At 33.6% G+C, this 21,149-nt stretch overlaps 1 long non-coding RNA gene across 1 annotated transcript; it reads right to left on the minus strand.

Annotated features, from left to right (window-relative positions):
• Positions 1-3,845: 3,845 nt before the first annotated feature.
• On the minus strand, positions 3,846-10,591 carry LOC141591293 (uncharacterized). Its single transcript, XR_012520793.1, has 4 exons — positions 10,460-10,591; positions 10,283-10,359; positions 4,518-4,585; positions 3,846-4,005 (listed from the first exon to the last, which is right to left on the minus strand). It is a non-coding gene; the product is annotated as an uncharacterized LOC141591293 (long non-coding RNA).
• Positions 10,592-21,149: the final 10,558 nt, after the last annotated feature.

The following is a 21,149-nucleotide window of genomic DNA, read 5'->3' on the forward strand; positions in this document are numbered from 1 at the left end:
CAAATTCGGGTAAAATACACGTAGTTGCCCAACAACGTGATAAGTAAGTTGCGCAATCAACGCATGTACTCCATATGGGAATCTTAATTTGCCAGCAACAAACTCAAGAGATAAGAATTAGATGCAAAAGAATTGGAGCTCAATAAGAAAGTACCCGATTAGTAGATGAAAATTGCAAAACTTCTGGTTATTATTACCTGAGACAAGAAGATAATGCAAGAAAAAAAAGAAATTAGCAGTGAGTACGTACGACTCAAAGACGTTTGAGATAAGAGTAGTGTTTGCACTAAAATTCAAGACATGGACGACGTGAGAAGAATAGAAATTCCCCAAAACAACTCTATCTCGTAAATATTTTACATCTTGTCAAATATTTCGTCTTAACTAGTATAAATACTCCCCTTTACATCCTTATTTTGAGCATAAAGACGCCCTAAAGTTAATTCAAGTACTACCTACCATCCAAAATACTGTTCCATACATTGATCCTATTTTGAGCATAAAGACGCCCAAAAGTTAGTTCAAGTAAGCTAATTGTCGAAACGCCGTATCCACGTAGGCCCGAGGGTGTCATATTTTACTCCTTATTTTGCTATTGTCATAATCTAATTTGTTTGTTTGTATTATTTGTAAATAAACTAATAACTTAGCTAGTCCACCCACCTAAATAATTCGTATAGTCTTGTATAATTGTTTTATAACCTTTTTTTTATTGTTAATTTCGTCAAATATACAATATTAAAAATAAATAGTAGAGGTCGTCAGTTTGATGGGCGGTCCGGGTGCCTAACACCTTCCCTGACCGTACCTTTACTCCCGAATCCGCAATCTTTGGTTCAGACCGGAGTGACGGATCAGCCCCCATACCAGGGATAAAAAAGGGGCTCTTCCGTTAAACTTGTTTTTGTACGTTTTTTTATAAAACCTACTAGCGACTCCATACTATTATTAATTTTAAAATTGAGATTTTTTACGGGATCTCACAGCTGTGAATTGATAACGGCCTAGAGTTCTGTTGTTCTGAGTTCGATGAGTTCTGCAAGAATGACGGGGATTGCTAGACATCGTACAGTCAGAGATACACCTCAGCACAATGGCGTGCCAGAGCGAATGAACCAGACACTTATGGAGTGGGCAAGGTGCATGCTCTCTAATGCTGGACTAACAAGAAGATTCTGGGTAGAAGCAGTTAGTATAACATGTTATCTGATAAATCGGAGACCTCACACGAGCCTGAATCTCAAAACTCCATTTGAGATGTGGTCTGGTAAGTCTGCTGACTATTCTATTTTAAGAGCTTTTGGTATTACTCCTTATTATCATGTTAGTAAGGGTAAACTTGAGCCACGAGCTAAAAGGGGATTATTCATGGGCTATGGTGATGGTGTCAAGGGATATCGCATCTGGTCTCCATCTGAAGGTAGAGTTATTTTGAGTAGAAATGTTGTCTTTGATGAAAATTCTATGGTTAACCCTACTGTGAAGTCTTTTCTTTTGTCAGATAGTAGTAGTAGTAGTGTTGATAAACAGGTGGAGCAACAAGACACTCTTGATGAGAGTGTACCGCAGGAAGATGATAAGTATCTCTGTCAACAGGACGAGCCAAGTTGTGAAGTTATAAATTATAATCTAAAGTTCTAATTCTATCTTAATTTATCTTAATCTTTCTAATTCTCACTAATTCTATTATAATGTCTAAAAATATCAATATTGATATCCCCTAAGAAATCGGTAAAGAGGAGATGGAAAGAATGTTGGGTGATGGTAAATAATTTATACTAGTAATTATTAATTATTTTTTATCATTTCATGTTATTATTAATTACTTTAGTTATATTATTAATTAAAAATATAATTAAAGTAATTATATTTTCTCTCTAATTCTCTAATCTCAATTTCTTTATATTGTAATTATTAGTTGACTTGATTATATTACTAATTAGTTTTGTTTATTATCTTTATTAGTTGGTGGCTTTCCAAATACCGAAGAATCGCAAACTTTTGTTGGTTCGGGTTCAACTACTACCAAGAAAAAAGGCGGAAGGCAAGGCGATGTATCTTGGGTTTAAGAGTATTTTGAGAAAGTGGCTCGTGAAGGTCAAGTACAAGGCCAAGAAAGCACTTTATATGCTCTTATAAAGTTTGTCTATTGATGGGGAATAAAGTCATCCCTTATCAATGGAAGAAGGGAACGGGAACGGGTACCTTGACCCGTCACTTGGATAAGCATGAGCTAAATGCCACTAATCACAAATCTGATGGAGGAAAGGAAAAACAACCAACAATTAGTGGTTATGCATCTTCGATGCTCAGTAGTAAACCATTCTTTTATAATCGAAACACTATGGTTGATAACATGGTTAAATATGTTTACATGACCGAGAAACCTTTTACTTATGGTTTTATAGTGTTGAATTAGAAGAATTTATTAAATTGTCTTTACAATCTCTTTATTATAAAGTGTCGAGAAAAACATTAAAAAAACGTATAATTGCTTTTGACTTAATGGAAGAAAGACACACCGGTAAAAATATATTCACTCGTATTAAAAACACAATTATCGAGTTTAATTTATGCAATAAAATTATGTCTATTTCTTTTGATAATGCTTCATCCAACACAAAATCCATTGAATTTGTGAAATCACAAATCAATTTGTTGTTAAAAGGAGAACTTGTCCATATTAGATGCTGTGCTCACATTGTTAACTTGTCCGCCCAAGAAGGTATTAAATTGTTATTTCCTTTGTTAGACCCAATTAGAAGTGCAATTAAATGGATTTTAAAATGGCATGAATTTTAGACGTGAATATGTTGATTCTGTGAAAATTTGGGGTTAAGGTCTAAAAAACGGTCATTAGAAACACCACCAAGACGGAGTTCAACTTATAAAATTCTTAATGATGCTATTAGATATAAAGATGTTATCACACCTTTGTATAATGAACATGAGGGTAATAAAGACGATGTCAACTTAATTGATGAATCTATGTAGGTACTTTCCCAATATGTATGTGAATTGTTAAAAGCTTTTAAAGATGCTACAACTGTTTTTTCACAAGTTTATAACCCTAATATTCATTGTGTTATTTTGCAATGTTGCTCAATTGTTGATGCTATGAAACAATGTGAAATCGTACCATGCTTAATACCGGTTGTTTCAAAAATGAAGGAAAAATGGTTAGAATATTTTATTACATTTTCCACTATTATTGTGTTGATTTGATATTTAGTCCATGTGTTAAAGCAAGTGGTTTAAAAGACATGTTTGATTTTTATTACAAAACTTTAGGTTATACATATAATTCCCAAACCGGTGTTGATTATGCTTTAACTATTGTGCATCAATTATATGACAGACCCGTCTTAAGAGAGAGACTTACTAGAAAAAATGCATTTGTACCACACTTCAAAAATAGGGCATAATAAAGGAATGATTGAAATATCTATATATACATGTAGTGCGACCGACAGACATAAAAAAAGAATATTTTATATTTAAAACGGGCCACTTTAAAAAATTGTCGTTAATAGTAAACGTAATTACTATTTAATATAAAATGGATATTTTGTTATAATAAAGTAGTGATTACTTTTAAGTAATCAGACTGTAGCATGATCTTATATAAGTAATTTGTGGTTGGCTTGAGCAATTCAGACCGATAAAATAAAAGAGGTTGTGAAAACGGAGTATTATTGTGACACCCCCATACTCCAAGTGCCTTACCAGGACCACCTAAGGTATGAGAATGTCACCATCTCGGTTACCCGAGGCAATGATAATCAAATGACAATGAAGAAACATAATTTAAAGATCAATATAGTTTAAAGTGATTACATGTTCAAAACCAAAACTGTTAAACTGAAAATACAAGGTTCTCAAACGGTCTACTGATAAAACTGTCAAAACTATAAAACATCGTCTGACACAGCGGAAGACTTCCAACTGCCACGTGATGACTCATCCCAGCAATCTCATACGCGTCATATCATACCTGCTCAATAACTGCTCAACATCCCCGAATGGATCACCACAGTTTTTAAAACATTAAAATGGGGTCAGTACTAATTACACAACATAAAGCCACACTGAAACAAATGCCAAACAGCTCAATCAATCACAACAATTCTCCAGACTCCATAACCAATCTCCACACACTTGACTACACACTAAAGTGTGTAGTTCTGCTAGAGTACCCATCGCAACAAGTACTCCACACCGCCAGTGGGGGATCGCAGCCGTACCCACCAAATCCCCGCTCATCAACCACTGAGCGATAAACCCAAGTTTCCTTAATGTGCACATCCCCTCCTGTGGCGAGTTCCACAGAGGGCGAACCAAGGGCGTGAAGTCACTCCCGCAAGTGACTCCACTCAGCCAGGGACACGCCCAGAAGATCACAAACAGTTATAAACCAATCAACAGTACGAAAACAACAACCGTCTGATAACTTAACAATACAAATCAATCTTTAATCACAACAACCATGTAACTAATACTGAGTAGGGAAACCCTACCTGGAAAGCAACACGAAATCGGACGATCAAGCAGCTGTCTCAAAATCTCTCCTCAACGAACCCTCCTCCTATACATACATAAATACATATTATCACTACCACAACCACGTAATCACAAAAACCCCCAAATCCCCAAACTAGGGTTTAACCAAACTCAACAAAACGATAAGAAAATCATATGTAGAACTTACCCACGACGCAAGGATCACAACGGTATAAAGAACGATGAAAACCGACACTTCTAGCTCCGGGATTTGCTAACAATGCAAAGGAATTAGGCAACGTAACTTGAAACTTCTCCTTGATTATGATTTAGGTTTTGTAAAAGTGTTTTATGAAAGGATGACGAAAGCATACATATTAATCCGCATTATTAACAAACCCGTCGCAATTCACCCGAAAACCGACTTACTCGATCGAGTAAGTCACTTACTCGATCGAGTGCCAAGCCTACTCGATCGAGTACCCTACAGGCAGTCTACTGTTTTGCGTAAAAACATACTTACTCGATAGAGTAAGCCCCACTCGATAGAGTACCCAAAGACTCATAAAACCATAGTATTACAATTATAAGTAACTTGTGGTACACTCTTTTCACACCACAGTGCTAGAAGCCCTAAAAATATGAACAAATTTATCAGATAATGCCGAGATTGCGACAACAGTTCAACCATATAGTACAGAGTATTATACTTCCTATCCATACTTATTTAATTCGCTTATTCTCCAAATTCTAATTGTTTGAACACAAATTTTCATGTGTGTCGGACAATACTCGTCATAAGCTTGTGACGGGTCAATAAAACTTACATGAGTAGATAAAGATAAAGTATTTATCTCCTTAGACACTTTAACTTTTATCTTATCTATTCATTTGAGTGATATTTGACCCGGCACAAGCTTGTAACGAATATTATCCATCACAAAGTAGACTTACTCTTGTTTAAAATGGCTGGCTAATCAATTATACATATCATGGTTAATTAAACCTTAACTATACTCAAGACTTTAGATTAATAATTAAAATAAACCACTCATGATCTTAAACTAATTAATCCAAACTTGTAAAAACTTGAATACTGTAAATCCAAACTAGTTAAAACTTGAATATTATAAATTGGATTATGAGAATTCATCAGTTTATTTACTATATAATTCCTCCATCTTGATTTAAAACTTGAATATTGTAAATTTGATTATGAGAATTCATCAGCTTATTTATGCTCCATCGTAATTAAATTATAATTTCTCAACTCTTAACCTAAGTTATCTAAACTACGGAGTAATAATTTAATCAATCTCAATTATTGAAAACCAATTATTTTGAATTTGTTTATTAAATTTCAGGTACAATAATTACATCAACCCAATTGTCATAAATTACTATCGGAACACTAAACAGATAGATCCAACTCAATTAAGCATGCATGTAATATTTTTTCGACCCACACTATTTTTGGAATACTTTTGACCTCTACTTGGGCTAGTAATATTTTTGAGGTAAAGCCGTAAGGTTAATTTTTTATGTTTTTAGGCATTACTCCATCAATTCTTTATATATTGATTTTCCTAACTTGATTTGTACTGTTTTCAAAATCATCACTTTAACTCGGGGTTTTTCTCCTTCCATAATTTTATATTCACTTTTTTCTCTTTCAGAAACCTTAGTTACAAAAGATTTTTACACGACGAATGTAAATATTTTATTATATTGTGAGTTTTTATCATGGAGAACCCTTCGTCCGGTCACTTGTTTATCTATTCCATTTATGAATGTTTCATCATTCGTTTACCTTTCTATATATGAACTATTTTTAAGGTTAAATTGACCATACACATAATTTATTTTCCACTTGTCATTCAACAACATCCCAAATGATCCCCCCCCCCCCGTTGGCCTTTGTGCCAAAATCAAAGGTAAAGAAATAACCTGGACGGAGGGAGTAAAATAATATACGCTCGATAATTCCTCTTAACCTAACTCAACCAAATAAAACCCAAAGTCTATCCTAATTATTAGGGCCAAACAGAAATTTTGGCATTTATAAATAATCAAATAATAATAAAGGAAAAATGAAAGAACCGAACTTCCTTTTGGTTAACACTTTGCCCTCAATATTTTTAATCGAAATATAATTAGTACACTATTTACTTGTTTCATGTATAATTTAAAGTTAGCTACAAATATAACTTGGCATGCATAACCTACTTCCAAGCTCTTAATATTTTCCCTAATAGTTTGAATTCAAATACATTATAAATTTATTACTTATTTAATATTCTATTGTTAATGTATAATGTAAAGTTAGCTAGAAACAGAAATTAACATGCTTCTATTCTTCCTAAGCTCTGAATATTTCCCATTTCTTTTCTTAGCTTCCTAGCTCGCTACATTACTACTTAGACCCATACATTAATTTGTGGCTGGCTTGAGAAATTCAGACCCATAAGATAAAATAAAGAAAAGAGGTAGAACTAAAAGTGAACAAAAGGGATGTACTCTTTTACATATCACAATGTTATAAGCCTAAAAACATGAAAAATTTTATCAGACAATACCACGATTGGGATAATACTTATTTAATTCTCTTCTTCCCCATATTCTAATTATTTAAAATCGTTAATCAATTATACTGACCATATTTAATTAAACCTTAATCATTATACGGAGTATATACTTAAGACTTTTGATTAATAATTAAAGTACACCACTCGTAATCTTAGACTAAACTCAAACTAGTTAAAACATGAACATTGTAAATTGGATTAGATAGTGCTTAGAAACGCGAAATTGATTTTATTTTCATGATTTCAATTGTAGAAATCAAAAATTTGAATTCAATTTCAAATCCAATTCCAAACTAATTATTAGGATAAAACAAAAGTTGAATCATTATAAGTAATTGTCCTAGTAATAAAGGAAAAATGAAGGAATCAAACTTCCCCTTGGTTAACACTTTGCCTCCAATATTTTCCCATCAAAATTCAAATAGTAAATTTACTTGTTCTAGGTATAAATTGATGTTAGCTAGAAATAGAACTTTCTTTTTATAAGTAAAGGAAACTAGGTCAATTGAAATCGACCTATAACATCCTCGCGGATGAGAGGTAATCGAAAAGTCAACAACTTTCAAATTAGCCAAATCATAAAAATAAGGGAAACAAATAGAACAAATAAAAACTCTCAAAAAAAGTCTCTTAAAACTTTGCTATCCCATAGGAAATACAACACAACACAACAAAGATGGAAAAAAAAATGCAGGAAAGAATATAAACAAAGGAAGATCTCAATTCTCAATATGATGCAACTATAAAAAATTCAAAACATTTCTCTAAACATCAATAAAGGGGTTTTTAAAATACAATCTCCATTTCAAATCAACGATGAAATTGGAGAAAACAACCAACCAAATAGTCCCAACATAATTTCTAATAGAATTTTACTGAAATCAATTCATGAGATAAAGCTCATGAATGTATTCTGTTTACATTACTGTTTATTTTAAACCTTCAAGCTAAAGATATATGATTGTAATTAACCCTCCGATCCTAAAATTGGAGAGTACAAACAATCAAATCTTAAAGAAGGTAAAAAATAAAACCGGAAAATTGACTGAAAATCTGTTCTAAGAGAAGACAAGAAGAAATAGCTAGAAAAAAAAAAGTAAAAAATGTGCTTTCCATTTTCCAGGAAAAGGTTAGAGAAAAGAGAAAGAAATCTCAATCTTATTCTCCAAGATTTTTTAGACTATTAAATGACTTCCCCTCTCTCTCAAATTCTAGAAGGAAAGAGGAGCACATGGGCATAATACTTACTCTTAATTAAAATTGTTTTGGTTTCAAGAGAATGATAGAAATCGGAAGAGAGAGAAAGTAAGGGGGGTGCTGCTACTTTATCATATATGCGCTCAGCTAGAAATAGAACTTGGCATACTTAACCTATTCTCAAGCACTTTACATTTTCCATAATAGCTCAAAATTCAAATACACATAAATTTGTTACTTGTCCAATACTCCAATATATGATGTAAAATTAGTTAAAATTGAAACATGTTTATGTTTTACGGTTTTACCCAAGCTTTGGACATTTTTCATTTCTTTGCTTATGTCCGTTGTGCATAACTTTAACCGTAAACAACTATACACTATATTATATGGAGTACACCATTTTTCACGTACAACACTCTTATTCTGTTCTCTATATATAAATCGTCCTCATTTTTTTCAATATATTATCACAAAACAACCAGTAAGACACTACTACAAAACCAAAATAATATATGTACACAAATTTCTGTTTAAGACGGAAGTATCAACTTAAACTTTAAGACGGGTCAAATAGATATTAAATGACATGACAAATTTCCTAGAAATATAAAAAGTTATCCTTATTATCACTATATGTGCTAGTATTTGAAATCGTTTCCTAGATAAAACAAATCCTCTATTTTAAGAGATTTATCTAAAGACACACAAGTTCATCCCATAAAATAAAAGTCAGTTGTTGATCCATGGTAATGTAAAAATATTACATATGATGAAAGTGACAACTGTCACGATAAGGATGAATATTACAAATTTGTACATATAGGTTAACCATAGGTGGAGCAACTCACCTACTATTTTGTCTCTTCTTGCATTTTAACATAGCTCATGATGCTTTAGTATAAATGTAAGAGTCTTGTAATCATCTTTTCCACACAATTTTTACACAAACGTATCACACACTTAAATTATCCAAAATATATTTATTATTATCATCATCTTATTTACTTCATTTATAGTAACCATAATTTCTTCCTTTTAAATATAATACTAATTTTCACTACTTCTACAAATTAAATAGCAACTAACCAAGTGTCAACACTAGTTAATAAGTTCATTGCCTATCTTAGGGGAGATGATAATGTGAAAGCTTCAACTTATTCGGCTACAATTTGGGCACTTTTTGCCTTGGGATTTTGGGTTGTGGTTATGGTTTTTTTATTTAAGACAATATCCTACCAATCATTTGGGACGGATGAAAAAAGTTTAAGTTTGGGGAGCCAAATTTTCTTTGGTCTGATGTTTGGTGTACATGGCCTAAAACAAGAAAAAAGGCCGATTATCTAAATCATTCAACCGAATTTAAACCCACAACCCCAGTCCTGCGACAGGTACGGGTCAAATTGCGGCTGACCAATCACTCAATTAACTGACATCGCATCAGTCAAAGGGACTAAGGCTCAGTTTTCGGCACAATCAACAAAACATTACAATTATCACTATAAAATTCATTTTGAGCCTATTAATTACCATTTCATTTTGTAAATTATCCTAACATGTGATAATTGTCAATATAACATAATTTTTCTACCATTAGCATAACTTTTAGCTACTTTTATGATTCCCTTAACAAGTTTAACCATGTATACTCATTCTAATTATATCCTTGATGAACCTAAAATGACGGACAAAGCATGGAAAACCGCGAAACAAGCAACGGACCGACCCGGGCCAACCGTGGGCCTGCCACGGGCCTGCCGGCCGGCTGCCGCCACCCTAACCTCCTCTTTTTTTACCGTTTTTCTTCATTTTAACCCGTTTTAAGCATTATCTAATCGTTTCCATATCATTTCCATACTATTATGATAATTTAATCTAACAATTGACATGCATGCAACCATTTTAAACATGTGAAAATCACTACATAAACAAAAATCATAAAACATACAAAAACAACACACATGTGACGATCTTTCGTCGAGTAACTCGAAATATGTTACCTTAAGCTAGAAAAAGGCAAAATAACCCTTGAGAAAACCCTAAAACAGTAGCTACCCATCATCATCTTAATCTTCACCTATTAAAAACAACAAAAACACAACAAAAGTCACCAAAACCGAAATTATACCCAAAAATCGTCTTAAAACAACTTCAATAAAACTGAAATTAAATTGTACTAAGTTGTAGATCGCGTCGAGGGGATTCCGGAAAGGTAAATTATGCGAAAAACGGACTAGTAACGAAGAAATTACGTCGATTTTGAGCTTGAAATGATAAAATGGTGTTTTTTGGTCTTTGTGAGATGTTGATGATGATGATATGAACAAAAATCAGAAAAGAAAGGTAAAGGGGGGGGAGGGGAGCCGTGTAAGAGGAAAAGAAAGGTCGGGATTCGGGTTTGAGTCGGGATTTTTCGAGTCGGTTTTGACTCGTTTCGATAATAATTAAATCCGTAAGTCAAATGCAAATTCCGTCAAGTCCAAAGTCTTTAAACACGAGATTACAATAAAATTGAGTATTCATACGACCCATTTCCAAATTCGTTTACCCAACGTTCAAACGAATTGTCATTTTCCCCCCGATACGCCCTTATTTCGAAATAAAAGATTTTACGCGGTTTAAACTATTTTTAAACATTTCAAAATTATCAAAATAAATACTTTTCTTCAAAATATAATAAAATTATTTTTCTTTGAATTATTTTTACTTTAAATACATTATTGTCAAATTTTACTTGATTAATTAATTATTTTCGAAACATATTAACGGTCCGAAATTTACGGGGCGTTACAATCACCCTCCTATTTAAAAAGTTTCGCCCTCGAAACTTAGAAGGAGAAATTATAGTTATAAGAAAATATAGGTATCTTTTCAATGAAACGGTGATACTCTTGTTGATCAGACAAGAACATCCATATTCATATCAAGATATAAAAATATTTTTACACCAATAAATGAGAAAACCCATTATTGGGACGTCTCCAACAACGAGATTTAACATTCACTAATGTTAAAACCATTGAAAATCATAAAAGCATTTTCAAACTTTTAGTTTAAAATTCTATAGTAAGAATACTATCTTTACTAATTATGATTATACAAGGCTTAGTAACTCGGAAAAAAGGTAAGAAAAAGGAATACCTTTTGGAAATAAATCAAAATTTCATTTTCAAATCTTTAAAAATAGGTTAGGTTTGCAGAAGTGACTTAAACTTTTATGAATGAACTGAAACTGGTGGCTTGAAAATTTAGAAGTTGTACAACACGGAAAATAACTTAGATAGCATATAAAACAAAGTATATTAAGATGATTCAAATTTAACTAATCAAAAAGAGCTATAATGAATTTCATGGTGTAAAAATTGAAGTCAAAATTACAAGGATGTCAAAGATAGAGTTTCATAGATTACCAACATCAAACTTACGAGAGGAGTATGATGATGTAAGGAAGAGAGATATGAGCGGTAACGCTCTTGATCAAGGAAGAAAGGAGATTAGACACCAAGGAAACACCAGACACTCTTATCTCAAATAACAACATCACTCAAAACGGCTCCGAAAACTTCCTAACAACCAAACTCATAACCACATCACTCCCAAGGGTTTCCTCAATCGCTTATGTTACCTCCTCCTATCATATTCCCTGGAACAAGATAATTCACTATAAGTGGGATCTCATCGTTCCAAATCCTCAAACATCCAGAAACAACCTCCACAAGTCCAAGGTCAAGGCTTCCAACAAAGCTATATTCGTATCCAACTAGTGTCAACTATGATTTCCTCAAAAAGTAATCCTTCAATCAAGAATCCCAATACCAAGCTATAAACTCCAAAAGAAGGTTCCTCAAACATTCCACAAGGTTCTCATTTCAAATCAAGGTAGTAACATACCAACCCCAAATTATGAAAAATCATAGGATCTCAAGTTTCTCTATCCTTTTACTTATTAAGGATTCTCAAAAGCAGAACTACACTCAGCTCCAACATCGTCTCATCATCACAAGTACTCAATGCGACCTCAATTCTCAATACTAAGTCTCTCTCAACTCAAGAATTCTCAAGAGCCAACTAATAATCCCACCATTAGCTTTTCTCATATGGTCATACACATTATCAAACTCTCATGTCCAAAGTGATTATGGAAGCCAATCACAACTCGACTTACTTAGTCAATCTTACATCCTCAAATCCACCATTCAGTTTCATCCATTTTAAGATAAGTACTAAACACTAGTACCCTAAACATAAACAACAATGCCATGTTCCATAACCTTAGTAACCATTGCAACTCACACTTGACACACAAAGTCCACCAATACAAAGTACTCACTCTATCAAGGATCTATAGGTATAAGAACCATCAAGTATGTCCCATCACACTACCTAAGTCTTTTCAACATCAAATCCTCCCAAAACCAGGAAAGGGTCAAACCCAAATAACCCCGTCAAAGGTCATGATTTCCCAACCAAGGTCAACATTTCTCAAAAGAAATAGTATTATAAAAAGGCGTTAAGGAAGGATAAGCAAGGACAAATGGCATGTTAGGAAATAAGGAGTCGAACTGTAAAGATAACGGTTGACAAAAATAAGAGGTATTCAAGTTAAGAAGGTATCTCGGGCAAGAAGAAGGTACGTAAACTTTGGCATAAAAACAAGGTTCAACGAACGTTAAAGAGAAGGAAAGGAGAATAGAAGCGGCACAATGAAAGGGTTACCGCTTACCAAACACTCATCAAAACTTATGATCGATATGATAAGGTTACATCACTAAGGTGCTCAACCAAGCCCCAAAAGTCTACCCAATTATAAGACTAACAAGGACTCCACAATGGTAGGTTTTCCTCAACTCAATTGGTTCTAAGAGCCAAAATCAATTCACCACACAATTTCATTTGTTACCACCCATGTCACAAAGTATCTCCTTTACAATTCTCGTCATTGAACTTCACTTACTATGTCATTCCCAAGTACCATAGCTTGTCTACTCCCTCATCTCACCACTTAATACTTCTAATCTCCGATACCATAAATTAGAATCGCATCTTTGAACTCACGAACTACATCGAACAACATTCCACCAAAATTTCCAAATCCAGATATGATTGATAAGGTCAACCACGTGTCCTCAAATTTCGAAAGGTCAACAAGAGCTACTCTATACTAGATTTGATCAACTTAAAAGGTTTAACAAACTAACTACTTCCAAAGTACGATACCAATCCATTAAGCAACGTCAATGTCCTATTGTATTCCTTTCAAAGCCTACAAGGATTAGGGCTAACTATCATTCCTTAAATTTTCCACATGAAACATTAAGACTCTCAAATGAAGTAGCTCAGGTTCATTCCATCTTATGTACTAAGGTAGTACCCATGCTCAATCATCTATAACAAACAAGCTCTCAATAGACATAAATCCCAAGGTGTTTCTCAACCCACTAGGCTCTCATATCATGCACAACTAACAAGTCTAACCAAAGGATCCCAAGTTATATTCTCCTATACCACTCAAACCTTAACCAATCAATTTCTCAACTCATTCACGCCCTCCAAAGTTACATTCTCTCAAAATCGGGTTCTCTTTGAACAAGGGCGAACTATCCTGCGGAATAAAAGGAAGGTGTCCACATGGACTTTATTATAAGAAGAAAACGAACCTAAGATGAATCGGGAGAAAGAATTGAAAGGTAGTTACCAAGGCGAGAGAAGAGGAATTTGAAAGACGAATAAACAACGAGATTGAAAAACTAAGGTAAAATTGCATTATCTACCTCTATTGGAGTGCCATCTTACAAAAGAGAAAATCAATTAGTACCTAACAATTAGCAATCACAAACAGACTACCACATAAAATCCTAACTCTACCCATCCTACCCATCTCTCAAGTTTATTTTTTTTTTAAAGGTCAAGTGATTCTAAGTGGGGTGCACAAACGTGCGTCGAGAGCAATAGGCTCTGATACCAACTGTGACACACCACAATTCTAGCCTTAAAAAAAAACGTAAATTCTACAGAAAAACTGGTAGGATATGTTTGTAAATGGTTCAACTAGTCCAAAAACCTGCAATTTCAAAAATTTTCTAACTAAACCATTCACAACCAATTCCAACTCAAGAAGAGTGTCAAAAACCCTGCAACAACTGATAAACTAATTTACATACATAACATAAGACGCGGAAATATAAGGATACAAACCAAAAATAGAAAGGGAGACATATGTCCCTTCAAATTATATACAACCCAAAAGTATAAAAGGTTTACTAATAGAATAGCCAAAACTAGGTCCAAGGTTCCTTGCTCACTAGCCGTCTGTGACCCCAAACAAAGCAACAACAACCTGTCAATCGCATTTTATACAAACACGAAAGCCACAATTCAGTGGGGAGTAACTTCGAGTCCTCCCAGCCACGAATCGTCAAAATTAATGTAACATGTAAACAATTTGATAAACCATTTACTTATCATGTATTCTAGCAAATGACCCCTAAACTGACCAAACTAAACTATCATGTGAATCAGATAACAAATAGTAATCCAAACTTTATTAATCGTAATCGCTTACATCTCACCTATTACGAGTTCATAAAATCACCATACAAGAAAGGGCAATATATCAAAGACAGGCATAAGTTCTTAGTACGGTCAATAGTCACTTTGTAACTCGAGTCTATACCACGAGGTAGGGAAGGTAATCGAACCGGTATCTTGGCTCAGCGGTTACTATTAAGAAAACATGGCCAAGAGACAACACAACCCTAGCCTAAAATCTGCGCAGACCTAGACATGCGGATACACACCACCGCACCCAAGACCCACAACTTTTTTTTAAAACAAAGTGAAGTGAGTACCCTAAGGACACCACCGAAGGGTTGGCTAGTACTTGCTTCGACCCCATACTATCAAAATAAGTACCTGAGGTCATGCCCCAACTTGGATAAACATCCACTAGCCAGGAACACAAAGGCTATCAAGCAGTGAACATATACTCGTCAAAGACTATAAAGACCTATCTATGATGGAGGCCGAAATACTCACCTAGGACCTAGTCTCAGCTAGTCCCAGCTTGAATATTTTAGCCCACACCACACATGACTCACCACACAAGTCAAGTAAGACACCCACTTAACCTTAAGAGGGCAAAAAGTCCTACTTATCAATATAAATTCTAGCATTCTATCATGTGAAAGGCTTATAATGTCTATTTACAGCATACAATCCCAACAGAATCCTCAATAAGTATTCAATACTAATTTCTAATTCTAACAATAGTAACCATATTAAAGGCTTCAGGGGAAACTAGGGCCATTTCTACAATACAAGTCACTATTAAATTCAATAAGCTATACATGTGAACAAAAGCTTGATAAATGGCCTAAAACAAGAAAAAGGCCGATTATCTAAATCATTCAACCGAATTTTTACCCGCAACCCCAGCCCTGCGACAGTGCGGGTCAAGTGCGGTGACCAATCACTCAATTAACTGACATCGCATCAGTCAAAGGGACTAAGGCTCAGTTTTCGGCACAATCAACAAAACATTACAATTATCACTATAAAATTCATTTTGAGCCTATTAATTACCATTTCATTTTGTAAATTATCCTAACATGTGATAATTGTCAATATAACATAATTTTTCTACCATTAGCATAACTTTTAGCAACTTTTATGATTCCCTTAACAAGTTTAACCATGTATACTCATTCTAATTATATCCTTGATGAACCTAAAATGACGGACAAAGCATGGAAAACCGCGAAACAAGCAACGGACCGACCCGGGCCAGCCGTGGGCCTGCCACGGGCCTGCCGGCCGGCTGCCGCCACCCTAACCTCCTCTTTTTTTACCGTTTTTCTTCATTTTAACCCGTTTTAAGCATTATCTAATCGTTTCCATATCATTTCCATACTATTATGATAATTTAATCTAACAATTGACATGCATGCAACCATTTTAAACATGTGAAAATCACTACATAAACAAAAATCATAAAACATACAAAAACAACACACATGTGACGATCTTTCGTCGAGTAACTCGAAATATGTTACCTTAAGCTAGAAAAAGGCAAAATAACCCTTGAGAAAACCCTAAAACAGTAGCTACCCATCATCATCTTAATCTTCACCTATTAAAAACAACAAAAACACAACAAAAGTCACCAAAACCGAAATTATACCCAAAAATCGTCTTAAAACAACTTCAATAAAACTGAAATTAAATGGTACCAAGTTGTATATCGCGTCGAGGGGATTCCGGAAAGGTAAATTATGCGAAAAACGGACTAGTAACGAAGAAATTACGTCGATTTTGAGCTTGAAATGATAAAATGGTGTTTTTTGGTCTTTGTGAGATGTTGATGATGATGATATGAACAAAAATCAGAAAAGAAGGGTAAAGGGGGGAGGGGAGCCGTGTAAGAGGAAAAGAAAGGACGGGATTCGGGTTTGAGTCGGGATTTTTCGAGTCGGTTTTGACTCGTTTCGATAATAATTAAATCCGTAAGTCAAATGCAAATTCCGTCAAGTCCAAAGTCTTTAAACACGAGATTACAATAAAATTGAGTATTCATACGACCCATTTCCAAATTCGTTTACCCAACGTTCAAACGAATTGTCATTTTCCCCCCGATACGCCCTTATTTCGAAATAAAAGATTTTACGCGGTTTAAACTATTTTTAAACATTTCAAAATTATCAAAATAAATACTTTTCTTCAAAATATAATAAAATTATATTTCTTTGAATTATTTTTACTTTAAATACATTATTGTCAAATTTTACTTGATTAATTAATTATTTTCGAAACATATTAACGGTCCGAAATTTACGGGGCGTTACAGTAGTGAACTGGAAATGCGTGGCCACACTCGGAAGGTATCTACGGTAGATAATTCCGGTCAAACAGTTACTCCCCAGATCGAGGAAACCACTCAAGATATGATCAAATGCAAGTACGACCTGCAAGACACCTTGCATTGAGTGGGAGATGATGTAGTAGAACAAGAGAATTGGTGACGCATACTTGTCTCAGACATGTGGGAGATTGTTGGAGTAAGTGTCCTCAACAATAGTGCGATCACATGATTAAACATCATAATTAAATCTCATAATAAGAATATGTAAGGCATGATTCAGTTATATAGTTAACTGATCAACATTAATCGGTAATGATTGGCTAACTAGAGTTTGACATTAGTGTCGTTTGACGGTGGTGATCAGTTGATCCTTTAAGGTCACACCTATAGGACGATTCCCAAACTGTAAAGTTAATTAACCGTAGATTGATACAATGATACGGATTAATTAAATCCTTAAATTGAACAAATTTATTTATAAGTGAGAATTTCATATCTTATTGTAAAAGGATTAAATAAGATTTATTTTAGTAAATAATATGTTATATTACTAAAATTGGTTAATGTTCACTAGTTGAGATCCCGTGTTAAAGCACGGCACTTGTGAGGTTTAAATTAATTGAGCTTGTAAAAATTAAATTGTTTTACATAAATGAGTTGTAGACTTGTAGTTATGTTGTAATATACTGATTATAATATTAATAAAATTATATAAAAGAATTTAATTTTTATTATTAAAAATAATGATAGCTGACTATTATGGAATAACATAACCTAATATAGGGTCAGTACTCTGTTATTATAAAGTGCATATTGACCTTATAACGAAAACATATATAAAGAGTATACGACACATCTAGGAGGATGATTTACAAACAATTAAAAATACTATTTACCCCTATATTCTTTTTTCTTTTATTTTTAATAGGAAAATTAGAATTATTGATTCTTACTCTTTATCCTTTATTAAGAACAACCCATATTAATAAAGATTAGTTAACTTTAAAAAAAAAAGGACAATTTATTTTAGAAAAAAAAACAAATAAAATTGAAACTTTATCAACTCCAACCATCAACTTAAAAAAGAACAAATTAGTATACTACGGCATATTAAGCGTGAATAATGACAGTGTTAAGCCTATTTTTAGTGGGCATTTGATTTGATTGTAATATTTTATTATGTGGATGCCATCTATAGTCAATAAATTAAAATTCATAATTTTAATGTGGCCCCATCATATTTATCAATCAATTGAGCGGAAAAATTGTGAGCAACTCTTATTCTTTTAGTTTAGTGGCGCAAAAGTGGTAATTAGGCCCCTTAACTTTGTTCAATTGTGAAATTAGGCCCCATAAATTTTATTTGGAGTAATCAAACCCCTTAAGTTTTACCAAAGGTGAAATTCAACCCCATTTTCTTAATTTTCACCAAATTCTTATATTAAAATCACTTTTAATACAGTTTATCAAAAATGAAATATTTTATTTTAGAACTTTTAGAACTTTTATATTTATATTAAATATTGAGAATTGTTTTTTTTTTTAATTTTATAGTATATAGACAATTTATTATATATGTATGAATACTATATAAATTATAAACAATTTACTAAATATGTATGTAAAAGTGTTCGTCAATGATTAATAAATTATGTATAAATTCGCAAAGTTGCAATTAGTAATTTTTTGTATATAAAAAATTATTTAATACTAACATAAAATATTTTTAATTAAAATTCTTGTGAAATTTTGAAAAATGGGGTTGAATTTCACTTTTGGTGAGACTTAAGGAGTTTGATTACTCCAAATAAAACTAATGGGGCATAATTTCACAATTGAACAAAGTTAAGGGGCTTAATTACCACTTTCGCGGTTTCCGCGGGGATGAGTTAAAAATGTGGCAACAACTAAATCTCATAAGAATATTATTTGGTATATTTTATTTAAGGTGAAAGATTTGTTATGCTACATAATTTGGTATATTGCAATCTTATTTCACACATTAGTCTTGAAAGATATTTCTACTAAAAATTATGTGTTCACTTGTTAGGCCCAATTTGTATAGAATATTTCAATAGAATAATATAGCCAAATATAGGAGGTCCAATTCCTTACTAAAAATTTGAGCGGGAAAAATTCTAGAGTTTCTTATTCTTTTAGTTAAAGGGAGATGAAACATTTGAGATAAGAGTAATTAGTTAGTTATAATTACAAAATATTGTAGATTATATTAACTAGACTTAATGTGACCTATTTTATATACATGTAATTGTGAATTACTTGTTAATTTGTTAAATGTAATTTTATTTAATATATAATGATATTTAATTTGTTAAATATGCATTATTATGCCTAATGACATGTTACATGTCGCATGTCACAACATATTACAAATGACAAATTACAAAGATAAAATGGAGTCCATTTTATGAAGGGTGGACCGGTTTTATGGGTAGTGTGTTAGGGCTTTGTGAAGTTGATTATTTTTATGGGATAGAAGCGAGGTGGAAAAATTGGAAGAACTCGTCAGGCTCATGACCTGAAGAAAGAAGAGTTCAAAGCATCTGAAGTTGAATCCGCAGTTGACAACTCTCACCACCCTGCTGCATTCAAACATAATCATCACTCTTACACACCTAAACACTAGCCTAGTAGCCTATTGTTTTGATAAGACAAAAAGCAAGAGTAGGCTTGCTTTTCTCAAAGGCCTAAACCGGCACTCCCTTTCCCCATTTTATGAGATTGGTTCTCATTTTTCAATTGTAGAAAAACTCTTATGCTCTCTCTCTTATCTTCTCTCATAAATTTGTTTTATGTATAATTTTTGTTCTAGATCTAATAAAACCTCTAAAAATACTATAGTAGTAATGAAAATAATATTAGATACAAATTTAAGGTTACTAATTCATAATACCTAGTTAGTATATGAATTAGTGTTATGGGAATGTCTTGGGTGCAACCGATTGGAATGTTCCTACACTTGGAACTTGAAGATTTTGGAAATCATCCTAACATATTAAGCTCAAGAACAAGTGAATGTAGGAGACCTTACTTGTGCCCATTTCGAACCATTTAACAATGTAAGGAACATTGTTTTCTTCTTTATCTCTTTTATTTTGTTATGCATGCAACTAGATCCACTAGTTCTAAATCAACAAGCTATTTAGATCACCATTAGAAGAGTCTAATAAGGGTATATGAACCCAACAGATACTCCCTCCAATCAATTAAAAGGTAACATTTACTTTTGGACAGTTGACAGAGATACTTATCATCTTGACGCGAAGTAGCATGTCACAAATTAAAATCTGAAATAGGCGCTACCTATGACATTCTACCATATGAGCTCTACTGAAAAATGTCGTCGGTTTGGGCTTAGGTGGAGTCTTTGGGAGGTCACATACAGTGTCACTCGTTATTTACTTTATTTCTTTATTGTTTACATACAGGTCACATACACTTTTTTTATAGTCTCCTCCACATACGGCAATACAGGTCTGTGGACATGGCCCATCTGCGTATGCCCAACCGATATGTGGACACGTCAGCGGTCTTTTTGAAAGCCACGCTCGGTGGCGTAAAAATGCTTTCGACCGGATCGTTTTAGATCGGTCGGTTTCGTCTCGGCAAGGGTCTCAAAACGATGCAAGAGATGTTCGGAGTCGCCACCAAGAATTTGTGGGATGCTTGGAACCCGTTCGAATCCACTTTACACCTAGGTCAATCAAGGCAAAAAGCGGTGTTTGACATAGGTACTAAAGATAAGGAATCGTCTCTCTTTAGCATCCTATCTCTAGAATGACTCTCGTACGCCCCGGATAAGGTCGTTCACTATTCAAAGTTTCTGAGTAAGAGGTGAAGGTACGTATTGGGAAGCCCTTTAATCGGACACCCAATCCCGCCCGAGGTATCGGCCTCTACTGATCGATCTTGGTTGGTTAAATGCATAAATTGATAAAACGGGTAAATGTATGAATACGCATCCACTAGTTTGAACCTAACATGTAAGC

This window comes from Silene latifolia, chromosome 7 (assembly GCF_048544455.1).
Source record: "Silene latifolia isolate original U9 population chromosome 7, ASM4854445v1, whole genome shotgun sequence".
Taxonomy (NCBI): Eukaryota; Viridiplantae; Streptophyta; class Magnoliopsida; order Caryophyllales; family Caryophyllaceae; genus Silene; species Silene latifolia.